Consider the following 13,830-nt stretch of genomic DNA (forward strand, 5'->3'; position numbering starts at 1 on the left):
GCTCATGTAACTGTATCATTGACCATGTCACTCTCGGAACCACGCGCTGTAACACACCCCCTTTATCAATGACTATACCACACATTATACATCACGGTACCACTCACTTTATGACCAACACAGAGCCGCTCATGTAACTGTATCATTGACCATGTCACTTTCGGAACCACGCACTGTAACACACCCCCTTTATCAATGACTATACCACCCATTATACATCACGGTACCACTCACTTTATGACCAACACAGAGCCGCTCATGTAACTGTATCATTGACCATGTCACTCTCGGAACCACGCACTGTAACACACCCCCTTTATCAATGACTATACCACACATTATACATCACTGTACCACTCACTTTATGACCAACACAGAGCCGCTCATGTGACTGTATCATTGACCATGTCACTCTCGGAACCACGCACTGTAACACACCCCCTTTATCAATGACTATACCACACATTATACATCACTGTACCACTCACTTTATGACAAGCACAGAGCCGCTCATGTAACTGTACCATTGACCATGTCACTCTCGGAACCACGCACTGTAACACACCCCCTTTATCAATGACTATACCATACATTATACATCACTGTACCACTCACTTTATGACCAACACAGAGCCGCTCATGTAACTGTACCATTGACCATGTCACTCTCGGAACCACGCGCTGTAACACACCCCCTTTATCAATGACTATACCACACATTATACATCACTGTACCACTCACTTTATGACCAACACAGAGCCGCTCATGTAACTGTATCATTGACCATGTCACTCTCGGAACCACGCACTGTAACACACCCCCTTTATCAATGACTATACCATACATTATACATCACGGTACCACTCACTTTATGACCAACACAGAGCCGCTCATGTAACTGTATCATTAACCATGTCACTCTCGGAACCACGCGCTGTAACACCCCCCTTTATCAATGACTATACCATACATTATACATCACGGTACCACTCACTTTATGACCAACACAGAGCCGCTCATGTAACTGTATCATTGACCATGTCACTCTCGGAACCACGCGCTGTAACACACCCCCTTTATCAATGACTATACCGCCCATTATACATCACTGTACCACTCACTTTATGACCAACACAGAGCCGCTCATGTAACTGTACCATTGACCATGTCACTCTCGGAACCACGCGCTGTAACACACCCCCTTTATCAATGACTATACCATACATTATACATCACGGTACCACTCACTTTATGACCAACACAGAGCCGCTCATGTAACTGTACCATTGACCATGTCACTCTCGGAACCACGCACTGTAACACACCCCCTTTATCAATGACTATACCACACATTATACATCACTGTACCACTCACTTTATGACCAACACAGAGCCGCTCATGTAACTGTATCATTGACCATGTCACTCTCGGAACCACGCGCTGTAACACACCCCCTTTATCAATGACTATACCATACATTATACATCACTGTACCACTCACTTTATGACCAACACAGAGCCGCTCATGTAACTGTATCATTGACCATGTCACTCTCGGAACCACGCGCTGTAACACCCCCCTTTATCAATGACTATACCACACATTATACATCACTGTACCACTCACTTTATGACCAACACAGAGCCGCTCATGTAACTGTATCATTAACCATGTCACTCTCGGAACCACGCACTGTAACACACCCCCTTTATCAATGACTATACCATACATTATACATCACTGTACAACTCATTGTACGATAAACACAGAACCACTCTTTATACCACTTACCATGTCACTGACCATCACTGTCTGAACCACTCACTTTTCACTCGATGCACAACTGACTACACCACTCAGTGTTTCACAGTTCCACTCTTTGTACCACTCACTGTATCATTCCCACGCTTTGTACCACTCAATATACTACCTACTATACCACTCTCTAAAACACTCGCTGTACCACTACCTTCCACTCCACCACCCAATGTCAAACCCAATGTTCCACTCAACACCGTTATACCACACTCGGAACTATTAAACATGCCACTTTACCACTGGCTGTATTACACACTATCAATGGCAGAACCACATTTTAGAAAATCTCCATCTGCTGTGTAATTATCCTTACAGCCCATAATGTCATAATAATCATAGAAAACATCACCACGAAAAAATCATAACGCTATACACGTACTGTAACATAAACCAGCATAAAAAACACCTTGACTGTAGTTTACAATTACTCTGCCATGCCACATGGCGAAAATAACTAAGGACACGCTATCGCTGTATTGTACCACACCGTACCAAACACATTAACGCAACATGTGCAAAAAAGAACCCTATTAAGTAGTTGTATATCTTAACCAGACTTTCCATGACTCTTTGGCTGAATAATAACTTATTATATATCATTCTGCAACTGATACAAAATGGTGGTTGATGTGAAATACTAAAGCCGATGTTCAGGGAGCTACAGGTATTCTGTCCATTATTGATACTATTACAGAAAATGTTACAGATGTGGATGAAGAATGCATGTGTATCCGACTGGTAAACGGTTTACATTTCCATATGAAAATCGATAATCTTCAAGCCACTTTCCCTTGAAAAACACCTCCACAAATCCTTTTTGCAAAGTTACAACCTGTCATTACCGCAAACGAAGTTTCCTTTATCTTAACAAAAAGTATCAAAATAACGTTGAAATCGTTTTTCATTTTCCTAATAAAGAAGTGAAATGTACTTGTTTCTAAATCTTAATTCAATGAAGAATTCTAAATTTGGAGAAATTTAAATATGTCCACACAAATGTACGTGATTTACGAAATGTAAACATCGTTGTAAACTGATAGTGTAGTAATTATTCATACATAACGAAAAGATATACTGGAATGTGTTTAATGTCAGCGTACAACACGTACAGCGCGTTCTTTCATCCCACTCATTTGCGGATATTTAACTCGCTAAGGTGTCCTTGTTTATATAATGAATGGTTATAGAATTATTCAGTGGACCAAAACTTGCCGTTGGTTTGTAATTTGTCGTTACCTTCTTTATACAATGGGCAGCGTTTAAGCTATTGTTCTCGGTGTAATTTGACGGTAAAACATATATATAAATGTTATTTTCTTGATGTTTCTTCTCCCTTCCTTATCCAGTAAGTTTCGATTAACTTGATTGGCAGAATCCCAGTCTACCTTATGCATACAAAAACGAAAACAAATATCCCCAATTCGAGCCGAACAACTACAAAATCCAACAAATACTCTACCAATCTTCACCACACTATCATGTCGAACTCATTCCTTATTTCTTCCCTTCCTCTTCCTCCAGCCGTCTCTTCATCCAGGTCTCTAAGCAGCTCTTCTCACTTTTGGTGTTCCCCTGCGGAACACCAGGGAGTTCCATATCATGGACTTCTGTGAGATTGGGTGCCCGCCAAACCCTTCGACCTTCAATGGCTCCACTCCGTTTGCTAGAGAAGCTTGTAGACTTGTTTTCTTGCCGAAAATCACGGGATGACTCTGAGGCTTTTCGAACTTTTTTCCGGCGGAGTTTGAAAACGTTTGGGAGGGATCCCTTCACGGATGGGACAGACAGGTCACTTAAGGCGGTCTTGTTGACATCAGGGAGACGGGCAAAAGGGCAGTCACTTAGCTCCCTGTTTATATTCGGCGGTGAGGTATCTGTGCACAGTTGAGCACGGTTGGACAAGTTGTCATCAACATCCATCAGTTGCAAATCTTCTTCAGTTTTGTGCCCATTAGCTTCATGCTTCCCCTGAGTACTTGGGTACATAACTTGGGGTATATCCGACAGAACTGGGTTAGGTACAATAGCTTTGACTGAACTGACTTCTGGGATGTTTTTTACCTGGATCAGATCCGTCTCCGACCCAGCAGGTGAGGCCCAAAACTGTACACGACTGAAATCTTCAATATCTTCTAAAATCAAGTCCTCTTTGGTTGTGGACCTTCCGGGTTGATCGCTCATTTGTGATGGGTTTGGCTTTTCTGATTTACAAGGGAGTGCTTCTGGTGTGCCAACAATCTGAGGACACAGGAGGTCAGTAACTTCCTCCACTGAGGATTCTCTGGAGGACAGCAATTGCAATTCCACGGATTCAATGCGGCACACGCAAAATATATCGGAGTCCACAGTCTGGCTGTTTGGCGAACATTCCACTGTACCAGGCAGGGGCGCCGTTTTGCAGTGCCTCATACTTTTTAACCTTTTCCACCATCTTGTGGTAGACTCTATCTCACGCCTCTTTGCTACAATTTCTTCCGCAGTTGAGGAAACTTTTGAAGAATGACAGCCCATGATAGGCTGTTACGCTATTTCATCAATGTCATTTAACTTCGATGAAAGTCAAAAGCAGGACGTCACATTGTGACGTCGACAAACACATCACAGTCACTGTCACTGATTCACTCGCTCAGAACACAGTTCTCTAAGTATACACAGATTCTTCTTATTAAAATGTGTTTGTTTAAAAATAAAATATTTACAAAGTGATTGGAATCAATGTAATTAAACATAATTGCAGTATTATTGTCAAATTTTGTAAACGTTAGCAAATTATTGTGCGCGTAATGCGGCTTCCAGTTGGCGGTGATTTGCCCGTGCGTAACGTCGCTACGTAACGTAACAACCGGAGGTCGGAAGAAGTCGGCAACAATCGGGAAGCTCCGTCATCACTAGGTTCACATGTGAACGTCTTTCGTAACTCTTCGGGGTTTTCCGATAGGCCGTCAACTACCCTCGGAAGGGTAAGTTCAAAAATATTTGTGGTATTTTGTGCTGAAGAATGGGAGACAAGAGGACAAGCTACACACATGGTCCAAATGACAGTAGAAAGCATCGTTTTCCGATAATTGTGACATAATAAAGGAAAGAACAAATGAGTTCATATCTTTAAACCGCCTTGATACAGGCGACAAGGAGTTTTACGATGTTGCACCTTGTGCGTCTACGATTGTTACACTTACTCTTTTTGAAGCACAAATTTCTTTAAGAAACCAGTAAAAAAATTTAAACATTTATAGGACCTGGAGTAAGGCGGGGAATCGGCCCCGTAGATGTACGATAAGAAAGCCCAAATTTCCAAATCTTAGCACAGTTCTGTAAATTTCCAAATCAGCAGTATAAAAGTTGATCGAAGTACCCATAAAAGTTACAGGGCCATAAAAGAGATGGTTGCTTGGTAATAACTTACCAAATATTCACTCTCGATCAAATCGCCAATTTTTCGTTTAAATGAGGCATTGTGTATATAATTTACAGTATGAAGATGGACGTTAGCCAGACAAATATTTTTATTGAAACTTTCTACTATGTATTTTTACACGCTGTCGGAGTTTTGGTTCGGTGATCGTTTGTCTTCATATTTAAAACATAAACTTTATGATGTGATGAGTTTGGCAAGTTTGAAATCCGTATTTCTGCCGTAGTCTGTCACACATCCTTCATAGTACAGTGAAGTAACGAAGCCACTCTCAAGAATAGATGGAACCTTAAGGAAGAGTTAGAATATTTATGGTTCTTTATTTTTGTGTGAATCAAGATATAGACCGTCTAACCATTAAATAACTGTTGTCATGAATTAAAATGCGTATACGTAAACTGGACATGTGGCATCATACGTGAATCCTGATTGAGAGCACATGTAGTCGTCTATCATTAAAATTAACATATTATGTATACTGGAATTACAATGCTCAAAGATACATTTGCTGTATTTATTTAATTGATTGGTGCATAACTGCGTTCTCAAGAATTTTTCATAAAGTTACATTTGTGTTGTACTGATTTTCCCCAGTCTACAGTCTCTAATGTTAAAAAAAGGACATTTCAGTCTGACTAGTGAAGTCTACCATTTTTTGATTTTATGACCGGTACGTCAGTTTAGTGCATATCCTGCACAGGAGGCCATTCCCCACCTTCCCGTGCCATCTACAGGCACTCGCGTACGGTCAATTTGAAGGTACGGGCTTACTGTGTCACGCTATGTAAAATGATCTATAACCCCTTAGAGGGGGTGTGGTTTGGTGTTCACATCATCGTCACACTTACAGTTGTTAAAGAATACATGTCTTCCATCAACATAGCTCCCAAGTCTGCATAAATGTCACAAGTTTGTCCATGACTTGCAAAATACGTTTGATAAAGTAACATCATGGGAGTAGAATGCTTTGGCCATCTACGAACGGGTCTAGGAAAATTGCTGTTTGATCTCTGACCTACGATCCCACCGGTCCTTGTCTCAACAATGTCTCCATGCGGGGATATCTTTATGGGTCGGGGAACACAAGACAAGCTCAATCAAGCTAGCTTCCCCTATGATATATCTGAAATTTAATTTTACGAATCATACACGATGTTTTTCCGACTGGCTACCTTTACATACAGATTTTTTCGACTATCTTCAAGTTAGATTTGTTGATGGAAGGATATTTTTTGTACATATTGCAGCCGCTGCGCTGAATTAAAATGACTGAAGTAAACTAGACAAGGAGAGAGGAGTTCTAACCTGGCCTTGGATGGGCAATTTGTTGGATCTCACTGTCTGTTCATCGGACCGCAAATGGCTTGTTGCCAGTGTCTGAGGTTCGTTGAAGATCAGTCATTGTCGATAATGTCGTTTACCAATATGGCGTGCATAACGTGTGAGTCGCACAAACTGGTGCCATACTTCAGCGGGAGTTGCATGGACAAAATCTGTGTATATGAAATTCCATTATTGCACTAATTACCTGAACGGGAATAATTATGAAAACAATTACCCGACTGCAATTAAACTTAAGTGTGCACAAGTTTAGATGATATGAAAGATATATGCCAAGTTTCGTGGAAATATGTTCACTTCTTTAAAAAGAGCTGCAATACAAAATTGGGTAATTATGAAACTAATTACCCGATGGCCATAAAACTTAATACGTTTAGCGTTGGATGATAACATACCCCGGACTAGCTGCTAAGTGATACCAGAAGATTCACAGTTCGTTGATATGACGAGTGTTAAAAGATTAGAGAATTGAAGACTTTTTGTACCAAGCCAATCCGATACTTTGTAACATTACACTTTCTTTAAAGGACAAGCTTCAGATACGTATAGAAGAGCTGCGAACAGTGTATGAATTTCCTAGGGACTGCCTCAGCTTCTTGCCACAGTTGATTTCTAACAGCTGTGAGCCGCGCACGCCTAGTTTCGCGTTCAGATAACAAATCGTACACACAGGCTAATTCCCACTTCGAGATAATTCCTATCACAAATAATACTGTGTTAAAAGAATCATAAAATGATCAAGATTTAGCATTCCCTACACAAGACTCCATCTAATTGGTAATGTTTGTTGAACGTTACCTGCATGAGAGCATCGGTCTAATCGGTAGCAATTGCTGTGGGGCATTCAATCCCGTCTTGTCCAGGTACGAAATAAAGTAAAGAAAAAAAACAACAACACAGCGGACCCCGTGATATACTATCTTTGGGTGACGCTGATTTCTCGATTGAATCTCTCATGTGATTTCCCCTCGCCCGAGATAAATGCGTCTAGCGTAAGCCATTTATTGGCTAGATCATTCAATATGGATTGTTCTGAGATTTGAAAGCCCAGAATTAAAATTCTACGAATGCAGCTAATCAGTTTAAGAGAGAGGCCATCTATTTATACTGTCGGAGTCTGAAAGTGTCAGCGAAAATGCACGGTGAGGTGTAAAGACCCACTCAAAATAAACCAAAACTTGGCGCTTTCATCGTGTGAGTCAATAGACTGTGCAGTCGATGCGAAATAGCCGTTTTGGGGTGACCGTCAAATATACCCTCTCAATTGTATACAGTTTTTCCTCTCTTTTGCAACCTTAACCAGCATTAAGTGGCCTAACTGAGATTTTTAATATTACAAATAAAGATAATTTTCATTTTAAAGATAATTTTTTGTAACCATATCAATATGTAACCATGCGGTGTAAAAACATTTGTTCAGTGAGCATATAAACACGACACCTCACCCAATATAACGATTACTGACACCATATATGTCTGTATCCTGTCACTAAGTAACCATATACCGGTAACTAATAATACATATCTCGCCGTTGGAGATCCTCATATTTAACATATCACTTTTGGGAGACGTTCATTTTATTGTTCAACAGGAATGAAATGCAGAAATCGATCTGTTGTCTGGATTGCCTGCAGTGCATCTATTTCTTCAAAACCAGAACCAAAAGCAACATATTTGCCAAGCTTCATTGTGCCAACGGAGCGAAAGATCACTGGCGTCTTCATGGTGCTTGTCTGATTCTCCTCTGAGAGCAAAATCAAACCGCCCCAGATTTAGGCTATGCTACAGGACAACCCTAATGTCGCAGGATTAATAACATCTGGTGAATGGTGGAGGCAGGATGGTTACAGAGGCTCGGCATAATATTGGCTTTTTTATGAATTCGGTTGGCGAGAGGCGAATGGATATTGATCTGTAATAAAATATGTTCAGATATTTTTTCATTTGCAAATATTTTCATGTAAATTTGTTTTTTGGCTGGGAACTTGTTACGATGCATGCGGTAACCAGACATAACGCACCCACTTAGAGCAAAGCCTCCTAAACTTTCGTCCATTACGAAACCAGCCGCTTACTGCCAGTTTAAACTTAATATCACGATATTTCCTCAGAATATAACCATGTTTGTGTGTGCAGAGAATATCAATATGAAGGCTTTATGAATGTTTATATTTCTGCAAAGAAATAAAACTCTCAAGGCCATCGTGCGTTTGAAATGAACTTTCGAGCTTGAGTATCACGTCAAATCGCTTTCATCGTCTCAAAATCAAAGGTCAAAAAATGAAACTGTATATAAAAAGTCTCCTCAAGACTAGGCCATCATTTTGGAATTGGTTTAATGAAAGCTTATTCCTGTCATGCAGTCAAAGATCTTGGCGCAGGGGTACAAATGGGTATTGGATTACTGGAAAAATGACGACATCCCTTTATTTCAAATCAAGTGGCTCTGTTTCATTATTTTTTATTGTTCTAATGGAAAATTGCTGTCCTGGATTTACAAGATTCAGTTTCTTGCCTGAAATTGAATGGAATCCAGGACAAACCCTCCGGTTGACGAAAGACCCGCGGACCAAAGCCCCGCGAACAAAATCCCCGACGGAAAAAAAAACACAGGCGGGCAAAAGTCCGCGTTGTCTTCACTCATATGTTAGATATTAGTTGGCGGGAATTCGTATAATGTGACTTTTTTTTTCCATCTGAAAGTTTGTCATCAAAGAGTATCCCACTCTTTAACATCTTTAATAATAAATGGGCAAATATAAGTTTATTCAACCACTGTATTCAGTTTGTTTGGCTAAAACATTTCAGCATGGCATATAGGTTATAGCTTACAACAATTCACAGTATCACCTAGCAGCTACCGTAAGATATGCATTTTGACTCGATTTATATGCATCTGCTGCAATTTTATGTGTTCCCTATCACAGTGGTTTTTGTCCGCGGGTTTTTAGTCCGCCGGGGCTTTTGTCCGATCCCCAACTGAATGCGCTGATCCTGAGTGGCATTACGTATGATATGGGGAATTTGGGAACGCAAAACATCATGAAGTGTGACAAAGTCTTCTTTTAATTCGCAAAATAATTATGTTTTGTGCGGGCCAAATTGTCAAACTTGTACTCCTAAATTCTCAACTAATCTTTGTATTGTATTTAACAATAGACCTATCACACTGAATACCGTGGCTAGTTCAGTATTTAACACATTATCTTTGGCCGACGGTGGTTTTCCTATCGATTTCTTCTCATGAATGAGATGGCCGTGATACAGTAAATTAAAACTGAATATCATGAACAATTCCCATGTTTGTGAGTGCTGACTATATCACTATAGAGGCATTGTGGGGAGTTAAAATTACTCAGCAGGCAAAGTTCCCAAGCTTCTTTTTTTTGCAAAGAACTGTTTCTTCCGGATTTTGCGTCAAATGTGTTTCTAATACAAACATTGGAACTACGGAAGATTATATCTCTTATTGTAATAAGTTGTGTGTGATATATGAGTTTTAGCGATGACTCCAAAGAATTAGATCAGAAAGAAGTCATGTCATTAGTTTGGAATTAGTTAAGTAAAGGTTCAATCCTGGCAAATGAAAATCAAAACTCGAACTCAAAGGATAATGAATTATAATTATTGACAAACTAACAAGGTGTTTTAATGACAATATATTATCATTGCTCAGAATGTTTTTGTATTCTCCTGGAAGATGAATAACTTCATCTTCCACATAACTTTAATTTATACGGGCACATTTTTAAGTGCGCCGAAATTTTAAAATTTCGTAAAAGGTTTTCATTTGCTTCAACCCAAAATTTCAACGAAAAATCCCCAGAGACGTCATGCCCATGCCTTAAACATCACTCTCTCAGTATCTGATTGGATGTAATAGAGTTTGCGCAAGCTCCTTGTTTCTCATTTAAATGGGCAAAAGTGTGAAAAGACGCACAAAACTCAAACAATGTCCAAGATTGCTTGAAAACGTTAAACACCAATGTGACGAAAACCTTTATGCTGGCTGTCAAATACCCTTGTTCAAAGATTTGATTGATCTCCAGCACGAGGAACAACTTCCGTTTTGTTTGTAATTTGGATGAGAGAGCTTGTTAGTTACAATGACTACTTCTACAGAGTGCCATCACGCACGCCATGACGGCTTGTACAATAGAAAACATTCTCAACGTATTGCTGTGTTTTTACCTTTTAAAACGTTTAGATAGCCGAAAACCCAACACTGCATTTTTTCGGGTTAAGTTCTTCATTTCATGTCTCATGGGAGAAAATCTAAAATCTTCATCATCATGTTTATTCAGAACATGCAGTATTTCATTTGTCAATAGATCATGTAGCCTTTTTGGGCTATTTATACGCTGGGAGCTTCCTGATGTTATCAATAATGATTTCACGCGTGTCACACAAAATCCGCCTTATCAGGAAAAGGTTTGATAACAGTAAATATCATTAACTGGCTGAAACAGCAGACCAGAAAATCAATCAATCTGAAATAGATTTTCTTGACAACGAAAAACATTTATATTAAACATAGGACTCGGGTGATCTTAGTATCTGGACTCTCCCGTCCAATCGTCGTCATATGACTGAAAATTGTTGAGCACGACAAGCACTCACTCACTCACTCTCCCGTCCAAAGTGGGAAGGCTTTCCAGTAACCAGCGTATGGTCGTGGGTTTTCTGCCCGGTTTCCCCCGACCACAATGCTGGCCGCCGTCGTATTAGTGAAATATTCTTGAGTATGGCCTTAAATTCCAATCAAATAAATACACAAATAGTATTTACACCAATGACAAAGCCTTTGGAATACATGGCTACTTTACTCCAGCGTTTATCAATGCATAGTAAGAATTTTATTAAGGCTAATTCATCGACAATTCATGGACTCGGGTTTCCGGTTTCCTCAGACCACAATGCTGGCTGCCGTCGTATAAATGAAATATTCTTGAATACGACGTAAAACACTAATCAAATAAATAAATAAATATGTAATACGTTGTGTAGTACATCAATTGCATTATTACACACATATGTATCACATAACACTATAGCGGATCATCTGTATGTGTTGTAAGTTTGAAGTCCCATTGTTATTTACTCCAGACCAATATTTCCCAAGAGAATGAAAATTATTTTCTGATCGTCTAATTCATTTCTGTTAACAAAAGGCTGTCATTCATGGTCACACTCCTTTATAAACCTTCCTATCGATCTTCTGAATTAGATACTCAGCGGGATAATGATAACTAAATGGGTTTCTGTTTATACGTAGTTTTTAATCTGTCTGCTCGATCATCAGAATTCGATAGCCAGCTACAGGACAAACTGGCACAGGTCTGACAGATTACCAGAGCACATTTAATATAACGTGGCTTCTGCGGCTGAGGAAGTTAGCTTGTCTGCGGATGGTTGTGGGTTTTCCCCTGGCAGAGAGCCCGTTTGTCTTCCACAATAATGTTGGCTGCCGTCGCATAAGTGAAATAGTTTCGAGTTCGGCGTAAAACACCAATCAAATACACAAATATTGAAGTAAACTGCCTATGTCAACATATGCCTGTAGACATCGAACAGGATGCATACAGAAACTGATAGAAAGTTTTAACGTTTGTTTTAACTGTTATTATTTGGCCAGGCGGGTGCACGACAGAACACCTCATTCCCGATATTCCAAAAGTACAAATATCCTCTATTATTACCCCTTTCAACTATAACTCATATCAAGTTTATAACATTCAAAATCTAACATGTAAATTAGCATTATTAGAAGTAAATTGTCACTGATTAAGATATTTATGTTTGGCACATTTTCATGAGTGCGTTTAAAATTCACACAATGGACAAATATTCATCACAAGTGACAAGGTTAAAATAAAAAAATATTAAAATACATTTGATGAGACAAACATTTTTATCCCATGCCAGTATGATTAATTTTTTTAGAACGTAATTCTTTTGATATGCTAATTTAAATCAGAAAACAGTTCACGTCTCGGACAAATTGTCAACAAATAATGAAAAGAAGTCACAAGAGACGCGCTAAAAGTTCTCACGTGACTCAAAGCTAACATGTTTTTTCATGATGAGTGGTCAAATTGATATTTTTCATGTCATTTAGGGCTTAATTTTATGCACATGCTCTATTTTACGTCGTTATATGCTTCACGACGTATTTTGTGAACTCACAAGACGTAACGTAGGTTGGCCGTGATAGATGGGCCTTCAATTAGGTAAATATTCTGGAAATAGTCGCTGAGTCACAGGGAATATGCACACATATCTATTTTAATACAACATAGATAGAATCAGTCTCCATTCTTCACTTTTGTCTGGCCTCAAGCTGGAGTCAAATTCTTCATACCAGTTCTGTAATAGTGATTAAATTACCATCCAATTTAACGTATTAAGCAAAATTAAAACATTACACGCAAATACACTCTGAATTTTTTTCTTGTCGTATTAGTTAAGGGAAATTTGATCGTGTATGAAAAAAAAACACCGGTTTTCAGCATGAAGTTGATTAGGCTTTAGAAAATCTATTACGCCATGTCCTACTTAACTGGCGAAACTGTCGAAGCGAAATTAAAAGGGTAAGTGAACCCTTAAATTTTTAAAGAATATGGACTAACTGAAATTTAAGATAACCTTCTCTGATGTTTAATCTGATGTTCATTAAAACGAGGCGAGTTGGATTGTTGAAGAAACAAACATGATTTGTCAGCAAGACACTATATTCACAAATTTATGAGTAATGTCTACGTCAGTGAGTTGAATGACGTTGGTAGTAATGCGGTAGCAAAATCAAGTTCAAATTTTGCTTTTGGAAGGTTGTACTGTGTTGGTTTAGATCTTATAAGGACATACTGTGTTGTGTTCGTTCTTTTGCAACATGTTGTGTTGGGTTCGTTCTTGTGGAGACATACTGCTTGGGTTCGTTCATGTTGGCAGTAATGTACAACCAAAACCAAGCTCGAGTTGTAAGGATATACTGCGTTGGGTTCGTTCTTGTGGGGACATACTGTGTTGGTTCCGTTCTTGTGGGCACATGCATGTACTGTGCTAGCTTCGTTCTTGCCAGGGCATGCAATGTTAGTTTCGTCCTTGTGGGATATACTGTGTTGGGTTAGGTCTTGTGAGGACATACTGTGTTGGGTTCGATCTTGTGGGGCATAAGGTGTTGAGTCCATCCTTGTGGAGACGTCTGTTTTGAGTTTGTTCCTGTAAGAACGTGCTGTGTTGGGTTCGTTCTTGT

The sequence above is a fragment of the Liolophura sinensis genome, chromosome 5 (assembly GCF_032854445.1).
Source record: "Liolophura sinensis isolate JHLJ2023 chromosome 5, CUHK_Ljap_v2, whole genome shotgun sequence".
Taxonomy (NCBI): domain Eukaryota; kingdom Metazoa; phylum Mollusca; class Polyplacophora; order Chitonida; family Chitonidae; genus Liolophura; species Liolophura sinensis.